At 38.3% G+C, this 19,403-nt stretch overlaps 1 pseudogene; it reads right to left on the reverse strand.

The window, feature by feature from the left end:
* Nucleotides 1–3,361: 3,361 nt before the first annotated feature.
* Nucleotides 3,362–5,255, reverse strand: LOC144294401 (exocyst complex component 5-like; annotated as a pseudogene).
* Between the last annotated feature and the right edge of the window lie 14,148 nt (nt 5,256–19,403).

The raw sequence follows: 19,403 nt of genomic DNA on the forward strand, positions 1-19,403 counted from the left end.
GTGGCATTTCCAATTGGTGCTTTCCATGTGGTACCCAGATGATTGGGTGTACCAGATGATTTGGTACCAAAGAGCACAACCAACCTTGAAATGCTTTGATTTAGTTTTACTGCAATTATTATTATTATTTTTTTTTATTTTAATTTCGTAGGCTTACCTGGGTTACTCTCATGGTTAGGGCAGTGTAAGATTATTAGATCCACATAATCAATCATTAGGGTGGCCTAATTTTTTCTTTCTGGATCAGGGCAGAGAGAGGAAGGTTTTTCAGGATACTTACATTACCACACTTCCAGAAGCAGAAATCAAAGTAGCACTTCCAGATTTATACAATTTCTTTCTGATGTTGCACAGGTGTCGTCCCCACATGTATTTTTAATTTTTTTGCATTCGTATCTTTTTGTTTACATATTATTCCTATTTCATTTGTTTACAAATTATTTAACTAAGTTGCATAAGACAGACAACTGTAACTGGCACAGACAGCTTTGGTTACAACCTCCACTACATAAGCACACTACTTGATTAGTGGGAATGGAAGTATGAAGTCATCTTTCAAAGTAACTATGGGCATTCAGTGTGCATTGGGCATCATTGTAGAGGAAATAGAAGATATCTGTTGGTTGACTAGAGATTATTTTAGAGATTCTCAACATAGTTTAAAATTTCGAAGACCACTGGTAGCTCATAAAGTACAATAGTACCTTGGTCCAGATAGCAACATTTTTGGTGCTCCATAGCTACCCACTCTGTCCACCTCAGATGTTATCTGAGTCTTAGTGGATATGCCAATGACTTCCTACCTTGAGCATCTGCAGCTATCTACTTGAAAGTATTATCTGTCTATAGGAGTGCGCTTGGTGTTTGCATGGAGCAGGCACAAAGTTCTAGGGAGTTAGTGCCTCCAAGGTCAGCCCTCAGCCAGTAGAGGGATGAGTAGAGACAATTCTGAGGTATGTTCTACACAGTCTCTCAGTGGTTTCCAGGAGGATTGAACTCCAGTTGTCCACAGTGGCAACATGATCATGAATTCATCCTGCATTGTCTTCCTTCCTATCTCTGTCCCATACCCCTGTTTGCTTTTCCGTGTTTCCTGGACTCGTCTCCCAAATAAGCAACTTGTACCAAATGCTTGTTTCAGGATCTGCTTTGGAGTAAAACTGGGCTAAGATACCTTACTAAATCCCACTCTTCCTTCCCACTGTCTGTCCATTCAGTGGCAACAACTTTCAATCCTTTTAGCTCTTTCTAGAATTTATCTCCATCTTACTAAATAATTTGTTTATATAGATATTTCTTGATACAACTAGTTCAGATATCATGCTGTATTAGGACTTTGCTATCTTCTGTGCTTTCTTCTTTTTCTCATAGCATCCTTGTTATTTTTGTCAAACTGATTTCTGTTTACATTATTAGGACTATATAGTGTACTATAATTACATTTCAATCTTGTAGAACTTTTTGTTTTCCTGAAGTTAATTATTGCGTCTTTTATAATTTGCTTTATTTTCTAAGAACCTCACTAATTTTTTCCCCACCCTCTGGCAGGTTGCTATCACAGCATTTTTTTTTATACTGCCAAGTATATCAGATAATATTACGAATCTACTGATTTATTTTCCCTACCAACATATCTCCTGAAGCCCTCCAATCTCCTCTCCAGTCTGGGCTCTGCACAGACATCATCTTGGAGTTTCTTCAAAATTCCAGAACTTTCTTTGGATTTTCTCTTGTGTGACCCTGTCTCCTGGATCTCATATTTTCCTCTTACCTGATTTGCGGCCTTCATTTTATTTTATTTTTTGGAAATCTTAAAATGGTCTCTCATGTTTTATTTAAGATTTTTTTCTCACTTCTTTTTACAACTTGACACTGTACAACGAGTTCAAATAGCCAGTAAAACTACTGCTTAAAATTGCTTTTTATTTTTAAGGGTTCAGTAATTTATCCTTTGTGTATAACACCCAGTGCTCATCACATCATGTAGATTCCTTAATGCCCATCACCCAAATACCCCATGCCCCCCACTTCCCCTCCAGGAACCTTCAGTTTGTTTCCTATAGTTAAGAGTCTCTCAGGGCTTTTCTTCTCCTCTGTTGACTTCCCATTCAGTTTTCCTTCCCTTCTCCTAGGATCCTCTGCACTGTTTCTTATATTCCACATATGACTGAAACTATATGATAATTGTCTTTCTCTGACTGACTTATTTCACTAAGCATAATACCCTCCAGTTCCATCCACATCCGTGTAAATGATAGGTATTCATCATTTCTGATGGCTGAGTAATATTCCATTGTGTATACTTTCTTTATCCATTCATCTGTGATGGACATCTTGGCTCTTTCCACAATTTGGCTATTGTGAACATTGTTGCTGTGAACATTGGGGTGCAGGTGCTGCTTTGGATCACTACATTTGTATCTTTGGGGTAAATACCTAGTAATGCAATTGCTAGGTTGTAGGATAGCTTTATTTTTAATTTATTGAGGAATCTCCATAATGTTTTCCAGGGTGGCTGCACCAGCTTGCATTCCCACCAACAGTGGAAGAGGGTTCCCCTTTCTCCACAATTGTTGGCTTTAAGTAACAGAGGTATAATTTTTTTTTCCAGAGGTATAATTTGAATCCACATCAGAGATTTCTAAAATAGCAGTAGTACAAGCATATGACTCTCTAGTATCAAAAATCTGTTCTGGCTCTTCCTGGCTAAGGAACAGAACACTAGACAGCCTTCTAAAGCTGCCATGATTTCCTAAAAATTGCTTGATTAAAGTTGGCATAGTTCGTTTCTCTTTCTTACCTTGATAACACTAGGCTAACAGAAATGGAAGAAAATTGTCAGTAGTAGCACTGGACCTGAAAGTTTTGGTAAAATTTATGACCATTCAGAAACATAGTTCTAAAGGAAAAGTAGTTTATTAAAATTAGGCCAAAAAGCCTACATTAAAGGAAAAAAATGCCAAGAATGAGCTGAACATTAAAGTTTATCTGTTCCTAGAAGATTATGAACAACACAAAGGAAACTGACACACCACATATAGATAAGAATGAATTCTTACAGAATAAGTTTATAGAAATGGTAGAGTAATAACCTTTCAAAATTTCCACTTGATGTTTAAAATTTTACAAGTGATTTGTTATGTCACCATATTAATCCAATTCAATCTTCAATCAGTAAGAATTTCTTCAGAAATGCCTTGAAAAAGATAATGACAGAAACTATAGATTGGAAAGGCAACCAGTTTTTACAAAGCTCATTTCCATACTTAGAATATATAATACTATCTTCAATTCCTGATTCCCCTTAAAATAGACTACCTGTTTAGTCATCCCATCTTATTCCAGATGCTAGGACATCTTGTCAAAGATGCTCATAAACAAGTAAGTGAAAATGTACTCCAAGTTCCATCAAAACTGTATTCATATTCTTCCCATCCATGGCATTTCTACTATTTTCCACTTGATTTCTTACATAAGCACAGACTTTAACACAGGCATTAGTATATTGAATCAAAACATTGTTTTCATCCTCTGGCTTAAAATCTGTTTTCTTTTGTTCTGCAGCCAAGATATGCTTCATCTGTCCAATCATAAAATTTTATGCCCTATCAATGCCAGTTTCCAATTTCATCTCCATTTATTCAATTATTTCTTTTTTCTTCTGAAGACATTCAGATTACTTAGAAGAGCTTATCATAAGGTGATCATTAAACTGCTTGTTAAAAAGCTGAAAAATAGTATTGGCCTGTTGCACAACATCCAAAAAATAGAAATTTGCCTTCCTAGAATCTGAAGAAGGAATTCCAGCCAGTCTTGTTTCCAAAGTGTAATCATTATGCTCAATACATAAAAATTCCACAAGAATGATAAAATTCTAAAGGCATTCCTTGTTAAATCAGAAGTATCAGAGAGCCTAGGACATCTTTCAAAGGCTTGTTTGGTTTCTTGTAAAAGATTAACCACCACTTTTTGAGATAGAAAAGTTTCCTCATGAGTATCAATAGCTGGCTCCAGTGGTAAGTCTAATTCTCTCTTTCAAATCCTGAATACCTCTTGTGCCAATGGATCTCTTTTGATGTTTTTTTGAGTCATAACAGCACTGTAGGATCACAGCACTTCTGCTTTTCAAATATCCAGTCTCCAAATAGGAGAAACTCAATATAGTTCTCCAAATAGAAAATGAGAATGGATTTGATAACCTTAAACAAGAAAGTCTGTTTATCAGTACCTATGTTAAACTGCATTAACTTACTGGAAAGATTTGTGACCCTTGTATATAAATCATAGAGATTTTTGAGATATTTCTCTGCATCAGACTTCCTACATTCTCTCAACTGGTCTTCCACAAAGCTCTATAGTTTGACTTCAAATACATTTTGAATAAGTTTAGCCAGTACTATTTCTGGATTACTATATTATGCTATATGTTGGCAAATTGAATAATAATAATAATAATAATAATAATAATAATAATAAACTAAGGATATCTGCACTTGTTTGTTTACCTATGGACAGAGTATTGCTGCATTTGCAAATGTATCATTTCTCAAGTAAGTACTCCCCCTAGCACTGCTTTATATAAACATCAGCACAATGGGAATAACCCCTAAAATGAAGCAAAACTGCTGCTACTTCTCTCATTCTGGAGATTTCACCTTTTCTTTGAGCACTGGTAAACTCCTAAATCAGTTGGCTTTCTAAATCATGGTATTTACTAGCAATTTTGGATTTTTCTTCTGAAAATCTGTCAAAAGGTAACTCCTGGTCAATTAGGTGCAACTTCTAAATGATGTTTGCTGTCCTCTTTATCTTTTCAGAATTTGTAAAGACATCAGATTTCAATTCTCCAAAGTATTTCATCAATTTATGAGACTCTACTACCCCTTGTCTAGATGTGTTTACCCCTTCCAATTGGTCTCCAAGGTGAAAGACCTTAGTTGCTTCATAAATGATGTGCTCATCTAGTTCTGGAAATGTTGGAAGGCAACCTGATTGCTTTTCTGGAGCTCTTGTACCTTTTTGGCAAATTCCTTGGCTTCTTTCTAATACTGTTGCTCTAGTTTCTCCACTTTACTTTGAATCCTTACATCCATTATCTGGAGTTCCTGAATAGGATTACAAATTCTTCTAATAACCTTTTGGGATCAAGCTTCAGGTCTCCCTCTAGAGCATCCTCCTGGGGTTCTCCATACAAGTTGTTCAATATACTCATCTGCCACAAAAGGCCCCTCCAAGAGCTCAGCTGTTGTAGCCATTCTGGCCAGCTGAGAGGCTCACCTTGCACTGGACCTGGTCTCCTCTTCCCGTGCTGCACCTCAGTGGTCCCCGCTCTGCTCGCCAGCTCTGGCTCCAGGCCACCGAGGGCCCCCCAGTCCCTACAGAGCCCAGGCCAGGCTGGAAGGGTGTCTATGAAGAAAAGCCACAGATGCCTGTCAGCTGCCTGTGGCCTTCATTTTAGTGGAGTTCGTTTCCCAGTGGTTTTGTCTGGAAAGATGAGTCAAAGTAATATTTTTGAGTCTTATGGGTCTGAAAACACCCTAATTTTCATATTACACATCATTTTCCAATTGCTTGACATTTAAGTTGTGGATAAAATTCTACTTGGAAGTAATTTTCCTTCAAAATTGTGAAAGCAAGGCACCCATGGCTTCCAGCATTGTGTCGGGAGGTCCTTTCTGATTTCTCACAGTTGGTATTTGACTTGTTTTTTCCTTTCTGAAGCCTCCTGGGATCTTTTCTTTGTCCCTAGTGCCTTGTAATTTCTTAGTGATATGCCACGATGTTGGGCCCTCAGTCATTTCTATTTCTGGGTGTCTGTAGGCTTTTTGATCAAGAGACAAATTGTTTTCTGGGATATTTTCTTGTGTTCTTTGTTTGGTAATTCTCTCCAGTTCCCCCCTCCCCCCAACTCGGTTTCTAGAACTCTCATCAGCCATGTGTTGTATTCCTCAAGTGATTCCCTCATTTTCTTACATTTTTTTTCTCATATTGTTCATATCTTTGTCTCTCCACTTGCTTTCTGAGAGATGTCTTCAACTTTATCTTAAACTCCTGCTACTGAATCATTTTTTGTTTTGGCTCTCACATTTTTAATTTCCAGGAGGTCATTCTTACTATCTAACTGTTCCTTAAAAAAAAAAAAAGTCTGTTCTAGTTTCATAGATAAAAATATCTTTCATCTCTTTGAGGTTATGAATGATTGTTGTTTTAATGCTTTCTGTTTCTTAACTTTCTCTATTACCACTGGGTTTCCTAGTTCTTGATTGTTTGTTTTTGTCTCTGTGTCCAACATTTAGGGCTTTCCTCAGCTGGCCCTTCATATTTAAGGAGGAGTAACCACAAAGCATATGGAAGTTCTGTGTTTAGGTGTAGTGGGGTGTGCGGGTGTGTGAGAGAGTGTGTGTGTGTGTGAATGTGCATAAGAAGAGTGCATATGTAACTGCGTTTGTTTAATGTGTGCGAGGGGTGCTTGCTGGCTGCTACCTTCCCCTGCAGGGAATTAGATATCAACCTAGTGCCCTGGCCAGGGAGGTCTTACAACTTTTTCTCAGGGTTGCCACTTTCTGTCTGGTGCCTTGGTCCTGTCCTCCACTGAGACTGATGTCTCCACCTCTGAAGCCATTCTGGGCCAATTTCTCCAGAGAAATATCACACCAACACACTGTGTACCTCAGATGCCTATAATGTTATATGCCAGTTGTATCTCAGTTTTTTAAATGAAAAATAAATTTAGCAGAAATAAAAGGCTGTATTTACATGGATATCTATTTAATCATTTGCTAAATAGCAAAAAAACTAATAACTGCTTAAAATATCCCTCTAAGGCAGACAAATAAATAATGATAAACTAATTTGATTGGTGATAATGTGACCATTAACACAGGAATTATTGACACTTGATTAATAGTGGTAAATTGAGCAGCAGCTTTTGTCTTCATTGCTTCCCCAAATTCTGCCAAATGAAAATAAATGGGGGAGATACATAAAGCCACAAAACCAATGGGATAGGAGATAACAGTAGACAGGAAAAGGTCAACAAAAATTCAAAGATAAATAGTAAACAGAAGTAATAGGGGTGCCTGGGTGGCTTAGTGGGTTGTGTCTGCCTTCAGGGCAGCGCGGGTGGCTCAGCGGTTTAGCACTGCCTTCAGCCCAGGTTGTGATCCTGGAGACCCTGGATGGAGTCCCAGGTCAGGCTCCCTGCATGGAGCCTGCTTCTCCCTCTCCTGTGTCTCTGCCCCGCCCCCCTCTCTTTCTCTGTGTTTCTCATGAATCAATAAATAAAATCTTTTAAAAAAAAGTGTCTGTCTTCAGCTCATATCATGATCTCAGGGTCCTGGGATCAAGCCCTGTGTGCAGCGATCTGCTCAGCAAGGAGCCTGTTTCTCCATCTGCCCCCACCCCCACCCCCGTGTTCGTGCTCTCTATCTCTGTCTCTCTTTCTCAAATAAAATTTAAAAACCCACACAAAAAATAAACAGTCAGCAGGGGACTGATGCTTCCTCCTGTGGCAGAGCAGGTAAGGCCTGCAGGCCTGTGCAAGAACACTGATGAAATGTCGGCCATCAGGTGACACAGGGACCCAGAAAGATTCAGGATTAGAGACCCCAGTACCAGGGTAGTAGGCAGGATGAGGCCTGGGCTAAAATGGAGGAAGTCTCATTGTGGTTTTGATTTGTATTTCCCTGATGGCAAATGATGCAGAGCATTTTCTCATGTGCGTGTTGGCCATGTCTATGTCTTCCTCTGTGAGATTTCTGTTCATGTCTTTTGCCCATTTCATGATTGGATTGTTTGTTTCTTTGGTGTTGAGTTTAATAAGTTCTTTATAGATCTTGGAAACTAGCCCTTTATCTGATACGTCATTTGCAAATATCTTCTCCCATTCTGTAGGTTGTCTTTTCGTTTTGTTGACTGTATCCTTTGCTGTGCAAAAGCTTCTTATCTTGATGAAGTCCTGATAGTTCGTTTTTGCTTTTGTTTCATGAATATTTATAATATTAAATATATATTATATAAATATTTATAATAATAATATTATTATTTTTATTCATGCCTTCGTGGATGTATCTTGCAAGAAGTTACTGTGGCCGAGTTCAAAAAGGGTGTTGCCTGTGTTCTCCTCGAGAATTTTGATGGAATCTTGTCTCACATTTAGATCTTTCATCCATTTTGAGTTTATCTTTGTGTATGGTGCAAGAGAATGGTCTAGTTTCATTCTTCTGAAGGTGGATGTCCAATTTTCCCAGCACCATTTATTGAAGAGACTGTCTTTTTTCCAGTGGATCGTCTTTCCTCCTTTGTCGAATATTAGTTGACCATAGAGTTGAGGGTCCACTTCTGGGTTCTCTATTCTGTTCCATTGATCTATGTGCCTGTTTTTGTGCCAGTACCACACTGTCTTGATGACCACAGCTTTGTAGTACAACCTGAAATCTGGCATTGTGATGCCCCCAGCTATGGTTTTCTTTTTTAAAATTCCCCTGGCTATTCGGGGTCTTTTCTGATTCCACACAAATCTTAAAATAATTTGTTCCAACTCTCTGAAGAAAGTCCATGGTATTTTGATAGGGATTGCATTAAACGTGTACATTGCCCTGGGTAACATTGACATTTTCCCAATATTAATTCTGCCAATCCATGAGCATGGAATATTTTCCATCTCTTTGTGTCTTCCTCAATTTCTTTCAGAAGTATTCTATAGTTTTTAGGGTATAGATCCTTTACCTTTTTGGTTAGGTTTATTCCTAGGTATCTTATGCTTTTGGGTGCAATTGTAAATGGGATTGACTCCTTAATTTCTCTTTCTTCAGTGAGAATAGGGAAAATTAACAAGGCAGGAAACCACAAATGTTGGAGAGGATGTGGAGAAAAGGGAACCCTCTTACACTGTTGGTGGGAATGTGAACTGGTGCAGCCACTCTGGAAAACTGGGTGGAGTTTCCTCAAAGAGTTAAAAATAGACCTGCCCTACGACCCAGCAATTGCACTGTTGGGGATTTACCCCAAAGATACAGATGCAATGAAACGCCGGGACACCTGCACCCCGATGTTTCTAGCAGCAATGTCCACAATAGCCAAACTGTGGAAGGAGCCTCGGTGTCCATCGAACGATGAATGGATAAAGCAGATGTGGTTTATGTATACAATGGAATATTCCTCAGCCATTAGAGACGACAAATACCCACCATTTGCTTCGACGTGGATGGAACTGGAGGGTATTATGCTGAGTGAAATAAGTCAATCAGAGAAGGACAAAAATTATATTGTCTCATTCATTTGGGGAATATAAAAAATAGTGAAAGCGAATAAAGGGGAAAGGAGAAAAAAATAAATGGGAAATATCAGAAAGGGAGACAGAACATGAGAGACTCCTAACTCTGGGAAACGAACTAGGGGTGGTGGAAGGGGAGGAGGGCGGGGGGTGTGGGTGAATGGGTGACGGGCACTGAGGGGGGCACTTGACGGGATGAGCACTGGGTGTTATTCTCTATGTTGAAAAATTGAACACCAATAAAAAATAAATTTATTAAAAAATAAAATAAAATGGGGGATCCCTGGGTGGCGCAGCGGTTTGGCGCCTGCCTTTGGCCCAGGGCGCGATCCTGGAGACCCAGGATCGAATCCCACATCAGGCTCCTGGTGCATGGAGCCTGCTTCTCCCTCTGCCTATGTCTCTGCCTCTCTCTCTCCCTCTCTCTGTGACTATCATAAATAAATAAAAATTTAAAAAAAAAAAAGAAAAACAAATCTTTGTAAAAAAAATAATAATAAAATAAAATAAAATGGACAAAGTCTGTAGGAAGAAGTAGACTCTCAGGGAGCCGTCCCTTTTCACCATAGGACCACTCTCCCTGCCCTCCAGAAGCGGAGGTGCACAGTGTGTTGGTGTGATACATTTATATATCACAATATGATTACTACAGTGGTGTTTATCAAGTAACATAACTGTTATTTCTTTTTTGTTTTGAGAACAGTTAAGATCTAGCCTCCTAGCAACTTTGAGTTTATAACACAGTATTGTTGACTATAATTACTATGTCGTGCATTCCATCTTCAGAACTTATTTATCTCCTAGTTGCAAGTTTGTATCCTTAAACGACCTCTCCCCAGTTCCCTCAGCCCCAGGTAACCACCATTCTACTCTTTTCACAAGTTCAGTTTTTTCAGATTGAACACATAAGTGAAATTATATAGTATTTGTCTTTCTCTGTCTGATTTATATCTGTATAATGCCTTCCAGTTTTATCCATGTTTTCACGAGTGACAGAATTTTCTTCTTTCTCATGGCTGAAAAATATTCCATATATATATATGCCACATCTTCTTTATCCCTGCAACTACTGAATGAATGACATTTAGATTGTTTCCATATCTTGGCTCTTGTGAATAACACTGCAATGAACATGGGAGTGTAGGTATCTCTTTGAGATCCTGGTTTCAATTCCTTTGGATGTATACCCAGAAGTGGGATTATTGGATCACATGGTAGTTCAATTTTTAGTTTTTTGAGGGACTGCCTTTTTGTTTTCCATAATGATCACACCAATTTATGTATTATTTAAAATGTATAAGGGGGGATCCCTGGGTGGCGCAGCGGTTTGGCGCCTGCCTTTGGCCCAGGGCGCGATCCTGGAGACCCGGGATCGAGTCCCACGTCGGGCTCCCGGTGCATGGAGCCTGCTTCTCCCTCTGCCTGTGTCTCTGCCTCTCTCTCTCTCTCTCTCTGTCTCTCGTGAATAAATAAATAAAAATATATTAAAAAAAAAAATAAAATAAAATGTATAAGGGCTCCCTTTTCTCTACATCCTCACAAACATTTGTTATCTCTTGCTTTTTTTTTTTTTTTGACAAAAGCCATCCTAACAGATGTGATGTGATATCTCATTGTGGTTTTGATTTCCTTGACAGCCAGTGATGTTGAGCATCTTTTCTTCTGTTAAATTATCTCCTTAAAAGGAAGGCACTTGGTGGGATGAGAACTAGGTATTATACTATATGTTGGCAAATTGAATTTAAATAAAAAAAAAAACTATCTCCTTAGGATAAATTCCCAGAAAGGGACTAGTCACCATCCTCATGAACTATTGTGCCCACTGGTTTCCTCACCTGGAGCCACTCCTACCTGAGGTTGTGTCACACTGGCTTTTATTATCAGTTGGCAGCACTTTGTTCCAAAGTGTCTTTTTGTGCTCGCTGGGGACAGGAGGAGCATGTGGGTTCACCTTTGAGAAGGCCTACAGCTTTCAGAAAAATGTGGGTTTTTTGACAAGGGGTAGCACTGGCTTTAGGAAAAAAGAAGCAGGTTGTGGATGGGTGTGGAGCAAGGGAGCATCACAGGGGAGGAGGTGCCTCTGCAGTGACATTTAATCACTGGACATTAACAGGGGACATCTGTCACTTCCCTCAACAGCCTTGGTATGACAATATGTTCTGAGCCTCATAATCACTTAAAAAATACCACTTTTGCAGAGGGTTCTTCCAGCATTTGTTGCAAATCCTTCTATTTTATTACAGAAATCCCAGACAAATCCTTCACTAAGGGAGACTCTCTATTAACATGCAGCTATTAAGTGAAAATAAACAAGAGGAAAACCAAGCCCAAATAATCATACACTGACCCTGTGAACACAGCACAGTCAGGCAGAAGAAAGCCTTTAGAGCTTTGAGCAGTGCTCTTTTGAAAGGCAGAACAGGAATTGCAGCCCTGACTTTTTCTAAATTTAATTTTATTTAAATTCAATCAATTAATTAACATGTGGCGTATTATTCATTTCAGAGATAGAGTTCAGTTATTCGTCATATGCATATAACAGCCAGGGCTGCTCATTACATGACCTGCTCTCCTTAATGCCCATCACCCAGTTTCCCCATCCCTCCACCCACCTCCTTTCCAGCAACCCTCAGTTTGTTTCCCATAGTTAAGTCTCTTATGGCTTGTCTGCCTCTCTGATTTTGTCTTATTTTATTTTTCTCTCCCTTCCCCTTTATGATCCTCCATTTTTTTCTTAAACTCCACCTATGAGGGAAATCATATGATAATTCTTTCTCTGACTGAGTTATTTTGCTTAGCATAATACCCTCTAGTTCCAGCCATGTCATTGCAAATGGTAAGATTTCATTCTTTTGATGGCTTTGTAATATTCCATTGTATATACACACACCACATCTTCTTTATCCATTCATCTGTTTTATCCGACTTTCTCACAGATTACCAGAGATGCCTAGAAGACTTCTTCTGTCAACAGGTCCAGCCTTTCCTTCCTTTTTCTTCCTTTCCATCTCTTGCTTCCTCCTTTTCTCCCAAGAGGGAGATTTTTGTTATTATTCTAGCCATTGTAAGTGTGACATTTATTCTTTTATTTTCTATTTTGATTTGAGTATAGTTAACACACACTATAACATTAGTTTCAGGTTACAACTTAGTGATTTGACAAGTTTATACATTATGCTCTGCTCACCACAAGTATAGCTACTGTCTGTCCCATTACATTGTTATTGTTATCACAATATCATTGACTATATTCCTTATGCTCTGCTTTTTATTCTCGTGACTTACTCATTCCATAACAGGCCTGTATCTCCCTCCCACAAGGGAGATTTTAATCATGTACTCACCACTTGGTTGGCACCTGGGGCACTATGGAATGACCCAGCCCTTAGCCCAGTCTCCTGCCTGTGAGATGCTGCACAGTAGAAGGCCCAGAGAATATTTTAAGTGCAGGAAAGGGACCCTTCATTATGCTTCCCCTCTTGCTTTTCTTTGGTTATCCAAAGTTTTCCTTTGGTTAACAGATTATGAACAGAAATCTTTTATCCTTGCAATTAGTAATTATTTTTCCATGGAAGTTCATCTTTTCTTTTAAAAGGCAGGTTTTTTTAAAAGATAAAGTTGAAAAGCAGTGAGATCCATCCTGTTTATTTTATTTTATGTTTTATTTAAATTTTAGTTAGTTAACATACAGTGCAATATTGGTTTCTGGAGCAGAATTCAGTGATTCATCACTTACATAAAATACCCAGTGCTCATTACATCAAGTGCTCTGCTCAATCCCCATCACCCATTTAGGCCCCTCCACCACCTCCCTCCATCAACCTTCAGTTTTTCTCTATCCTGAAGAATCTCTTATGGTTTGTTTTTCTCCTTTTTTTTTTTCTTTTCCCCTTCCTGTATGTTAATCTGTTTTCTTAAATTCCACATGTGAGTGAGATCATACAATATTTGTCTTTTTCTGACTGACTTATTTCACTTAGCATAGTACAATCTAGCTCCATCCACATCATTGCAAATAGCAAGATTTCATTCTTTTTGATGGCTGAATAATACTCCTTTGTATATTATATCATATATTTATTATTATTAGTTTCAGGGTAGAATTTAGTGATTCATCAGTTACATATAACACCCAGTGCTCACTACATCAAGTGCCCTCCTTGATTCCCATCACCTAGTTATCTCATCCTCTTCCACCACCCCTCTAGCAACCCTCAGTTTGTTTCTTAGTTAAGAGTTCCTTATGGTTTGCCTCCCTCTCTGTTTTCTTTTTTTTTTTTTTTAAGATTTTATTTATTTATTCATGATAGTCACAGAGAGAGAGAGAGAGAGGCAGAGCGAGAAGCAGGCTTCATGCACCGGGAGCCTGACGTGGGATTCGATTCCGGGTCTCCAGGATCGCGCCCTGGGCCAAAGGCAGGCGCCAAACCGCTGCGCCACCCAGGGATCCCTCCCTCTCTGTTTTCATCTTATTTTAGTTTTATTTTATTTTAGTTTTTTTTTTTTTTTTTTTTTTTTTTTGGTATCCTTTGGCTAAATACCCAGTAGTGTAGTTGCTGGGTGGTAGGCTGGCTCTATTTTTAACTTTTTGAGAAGCCTCTAAACTGTTCTCCAGAGTGGCTGCACCAGTTTGCATTCTCACCAACAATGTAAGAGGATTCCTCTTTCTCCTTATCCTCACCAACATATATTGTTTCTGGTGTTAATTTTACCCATTCTGACAGATGTGAGGTTTATCTCACTGTGGTGTTGATTGGTATTTCCTTGATGAGGAGGATGTTGAGCGTCTTTACATGTGTCTGTTAGCCATCTGGATGTCTTCTTTGGAAAAGTGTCTATTCATGTCTTATGCCCATTTCTTAACTGGATTATTTGTTTTGGGGCATTGAGTTTGATAAGCTCTCTACAGATTTTGGATACTAATCCTTTATCAGATATGCCATTTGAAAATATTTTCTCTCATTCCTAGACAACCTTTGAGTTTTGTTGATGATTTCTTCACTATGCAGAAGCTTTTTATCTGACAAAATTCCAATAGTTCATTTTTGCTTTTGTTTCCCTTATCTCTGGTGACATGTCTACCAAGAAGTTGCTATCGCTGAGGTCAAAGAGATTTCTGCCTGTGTTCTCCTCTAGGATTTTGACGGTTTCATGTTTCATATTTGGGTCATTTGTCTATATTGAATTTATTTTTGTGTATGGTTTTAAAAAGTGGCCCAGTTTCATTCTTATGCATGTTTTTGTCCAGTTTTCCCAACACCATTTGTTGAAGGGACTGTCTTTTTTTTTTTCCTTTGGATGTTCTCTCCTGCTTTCTCAAATATTAGTTGCCCATATAGTTATGGGTCCTTTTCTGGGTTCTCTATTCTGTTCCATGAGAAACATCGTGTTTAATGTACAGTTCTATGAGTTATACTTATGTACTCACCAGTCTTGGAGACCCCTCCTTCTGTAGTCACTTGGGTTAGGTAGGTTTTGTGAAATCAGTCTGAGATGGGATTTGTGCCTGTGATGTGTTGAGGGAGAGCTCTCAGGGAGTGAGGAGGTGGGATGGGGCAGGAGAAGGAGCTAAGCAAGGACATAGAAAACCCATCTTGAGGATGGGGCTATGCCTGAGGACCTGCTGAGTCAGCTACTGGCTAGTCCTGAGAGGAAGTTGGTCCTCAGGCTCTTAGGGGCAAGGTGGCTCTGCCTAGCCTCGGGAAGATCCCCAGAGAGGGATCTCCCAGTGAGCCTATATCCACCAACTCCCACAGCAGTGGGGGATTGGTGGCACCAGCTCACCAAAAGCACTGGGGTTGGCACTGATCTTCCTACTATACTTCCTTAGAATCAGAATACTTAACATTGACAAAAACCATCTTGGAAAATACCAATTTGCTAGAAACATGTCCGTTTTGCACTGCCAGCCTTCTCAGTTATAGGGAAAAATTTGTGGAGGGTATACCCTGTGTCTCTGTTGCACATTTTAATGTCAAGGTAAAGGAAGTGAAATTTTTCACTTTTTCTTCTGACCAATGTTCTATTTTCATGTAGAAATGTTACAAATAATTCCTAATTTATATATATTTTAGAACATTCATCTAGATTTGTAGGACAAATATCTTCATTGACTTTTGGCAAAAAATTGTTGAATACTAGAAATCCATGAAATAGGAAGTAAATATATATTTTATCTTGCCACAAGTCTCCTGCTGTCACTCATGAGTCATTTCTCTTCTGTTTCACTGTGGAGGATTGCATTATGGAAGGCTCTGTAAATAACGCACTTAGAAGCAATCATTCACGCCCCTGCTACAAGCTGGATTATAATGCTTTCCAACCAGCAGAACATATACTGCATGCATGTGCAGGATAAACATCTTCCTACAACATAATCTAGGAATCAATTCCCTGAATTTGAGAAAACCGGCTTCATTTGAGTAGGATTAATTCCTCCCTATCAGATGTGGAGAGGCTGTGCTAAATCTGTCAGAAAAATTACTGTAAGGTCAATTCCTATGTGTATGTATTATGTATATATCTGTCTCTCCGTCTGTCTGTCAGGTATTTTATTTTTAAGCCCTTTAAGATAACATATAAATGGAAATTTATTGAATATATTAGTTTTTGTTGAGCACTGCTGATCATTTCTAAAATGCACATTTTCCAATCTTATCTCAATTTCATAGTTTTGTTCCTTAAATTAGCTGTAACAGGTTTTAGTGGATGGTAATAATCGAGGTGCCCATAAACAAAAGAATAATAGGTACAATTGACAATCATTTGATAGGTCTAAGTAAAGCCTTTTTGGTTATGCTTTTTTTGAAAATGAAAAAGTGAAAGACTCCAATGACTGGATAAGAAATAACTTTATCAGTTTGTTTCTTTTTCTTTGTTTTAACAAATTGAAAGAATACTTGATTAGGTTGTCAGTTAATAGATAATCAATAGAAAATGAGATTTGGGACATGGAATCAGAAAGAAGTTCAAATAATTGAGGGCAGCGGTTTAGTGCTGCGTGCAGCCCAGGGTGTGATCCCAGAGACCTGGGATCGAGTCCCATGTCGGGCTCCCTGCATGGAGCCTACTTCTCCCTCTGCCTGTGTCTCTGCCTCTCTCTCTCTCATGAATAAATAAAGAAAATCTTAAAAAAAAAAAAAAAAGAAAGAGGTTCAAATCATTGAGTGATGTTGCTCTGAAGAAACTGCTTATAGCCCCATCCATTTCTTCACATAAATAGGCAATCCCAATGTTCTGTACATAAAAATGAGAAATAAAATGAAATGGATGATTTAAGCTGTCTCAAGCTAGCATCAGGCAGTATTCACCCATGCATATACATTAAGTAATTGAGAAAAGTTCTATTTCAATAAAAGATAGCTTTCCAATAAAACTTAAGTTTCAATATTTGATGGTTTTTTAAAACTGAAGTATACATATGGTGTACTGTTCAACCATGCATTAATAATAATAGTTATAATTCAACTCAGGTGATTTTTAAAATAGTTTTTATTTAAATTCCAGTTAGACATATAACAGTGTTATATTAGTTTCAGTGTACAATGTAGTAATTCAACACTTCCATATATCATCCGGTACTCATTGGAACCAGTGCACTCCTTAATCTCCATCATCTATATCACCCATCCCCTGCCCACCTCCCTTTTGATAACCATCAGCTTGTTCTCTATATTTAAGAGTCTGTTTCTTGATTTCCCTCTCTCTCATATTTTTTCCCTTTGCCTGTTTGTTTCTTAAATACCACATATGAGGGAAATCATATGGTAGTTGTCTTTTTCTGACTGACTTGTTTCACTTAGCATTATATTCTCTAGCCCCATCCATGTTACTTCAAGTGGCAAGATTTCTTTCTTTATTATGGCCAGATAGTGTTTCATTTATATATATATATATATATATATATATATATATATATATATATATATATATATCTTCTTCATCCATTCATCTATTGATGCACACTTGGGCTGTTTCCACATCTTAGCTATTGTAAATAATGTTACTGTAAACATAGGTTTGCGTGAATCACTTTGAATTAGTGTTCTTGTAGTCTTAGGTAAATACCCAGCAGTGTGATTACTGGATCATAGGGTAGTTCCATTTTTAACTTTTTGAGGAACCTTAATACTGCTTTTTACAGTGCCTACACCAGTTTGCATTACCACCAACAGCATAAGAGGGTCCCCCTTTCTCCTCAACCGCACCAATATCTCTTGTTTTCTGTGTTGTTGATTTTAGCTATTCAGACAGATGTGAGGTGATATTTCATTGTGGTTTTGATTTGCATTTCCTTGAGGATAAGTGAGGATGAGCATCTTCATGTGTCTGTTGCCCATCTGTATATCTTCTTTGGAGAAAGTCTACTCATGTCTTCTACCCAGTTTTTCTTTTCTTTTCTTTTCTTTTTTTATGAGAGAGAGAGAGAGAGAGAGAGAGAGAGAGAGAGAGAGAGAGAGGCAGAGACACAGGCAGAGGGAGAAGCAGGCTCCATGCACCGGGAGCCCGACGCCGGACTCTATCCCGGGTCTCCAGGATCGCGCCCTGGGCCAAAGGCAGGCGCCAAACCGCTGAGCCACCCAGGGATCCCTCTACCCATTTTTTTTTTTTTTAAGATTTTATTTATTTATTCATGAAAGACACACAGAGAGAAAGGCAGCGACGTAGGCAGAGGGAGAAGCAGGCTCCAGGCAGGGAGCCTGATGTGGGACTGGATCCTGATACCGCGGATCACGCCCTGAGCCTGGGGCAGGTGCTCAACCGCTGAGTCACCCAGGCGTCCCTTCTACCCAGTTTTTAACTGAATTATTTGTTTTGTGAGTGTTGTGTTTTATAAGTTCTTTATATATTTTGGATACTAACCCTTTATTGGATATGTCATATCCTGTCCTATTCCTTAGGTCCTATTCCATTTAGTTTTGTTGATTGTTTCCTTTCCTGTGTGGAAGCTTTTTATTTTGATGTAATCTCAATAGTTCATTTTTGCTTTTGTTTCCCTTGCCTCAGGAGACATATCTAGACAGTAGTTGGTCCTGCCAATGTCAAAGAGGTTGTTGCCTATATTCTCCTGTAGAATTTTTATGGTTTTAGGTCTTACATTTAGGTCTTTAATCCATTTTGAGTTTGTTTGTGCCAACTTCAATTTCTTTCATTAGTGGTTTATAGTTTTCACAGTACAGATCTTTTACTTCTTTCGTCAGATTTATTTCTAAGTATCTTGTGGTTTTGGTGCAATTGTAAATGGGATTGATTCCTTAATTTCTCTTTCTGCTGCTTCATTATTGGTGTATGGAAATGCAACAGATTTCTGTATGTTGATTTTGTATCCTGTGACTTTACTGAATTTATCAGCTCTACCAGTTTTTTTGGTGGAGTCTTTTGGTTTTGTATAGAGTATTATGTCATCTGTAAAAGCGAAAATTTTGCTTCTTCCTTGCCAATTTGGGTACCTATTTATTTCTTTTATATCTTTATATTGCTGAGACTACAAAATACAATACCATGTTAAATAACAGTGGTGAGAATGAACATCCCTATTTTGTTCCTGACTGTATAGGAAAAGCTCTAGTTTTTCCCCATTAAAGACGATATTAACTTTGAGTTTTTCATGTATGGCCTTTATTATGTTGAGGTATGTGCCCTCTAACCCTACTTTGTTGAGAGTTTTTATCATGAATGATGTTTTACTTTGTCAAGTGCTTTTTCTGCATCTACTGAGAAGATCATATGGTTCTTATCCTTTCTTTTATTAATGAACACTATCAAATTGATTGATTTGCAAATGTTAAGCCACTTTTGCAACCATTCCTTGCAAGGAATAAATCCCACTTGATTGTGGTGAATGATTATTTTAATGTATTGTTAGATTTGGTTTCCTACTGTTTTTGCATCCATATTCATCAGGGATATTGGCCTATGGCTCTCTTTCTTAGTTGAGTTTTTATCTGGTTTTGGTAACAGGGTAATGCTGGCTGGCCTCATAGAATGAATTTGGAAGGTTTTTTGGGGGGTTATAGTTTGAGAAGATGAGGTATTAACTATTCTTTAAATGTTTGGTAGAATTTGCTGTGAAGATATCTGGCCCTGGATTTTTGTTTGTTGGGAGATTTTTGATTACTGATTCAGTTTC

The sequence above is a fragment of the Canis aureus genome, chromosome 22, assembly GCF_053574225.1.
Source record: "Canis aureus isolate CA01 chromosome 22, VMU_Caureus_v.1.0, whole genome shotgun sequence".
Taxonomy (NCBI): domain Eukaryota; kingdom Metazoa; phylum Chordata; class Mammalia; order Carnivora; family Canidae; genus Canis; species Canis aureus.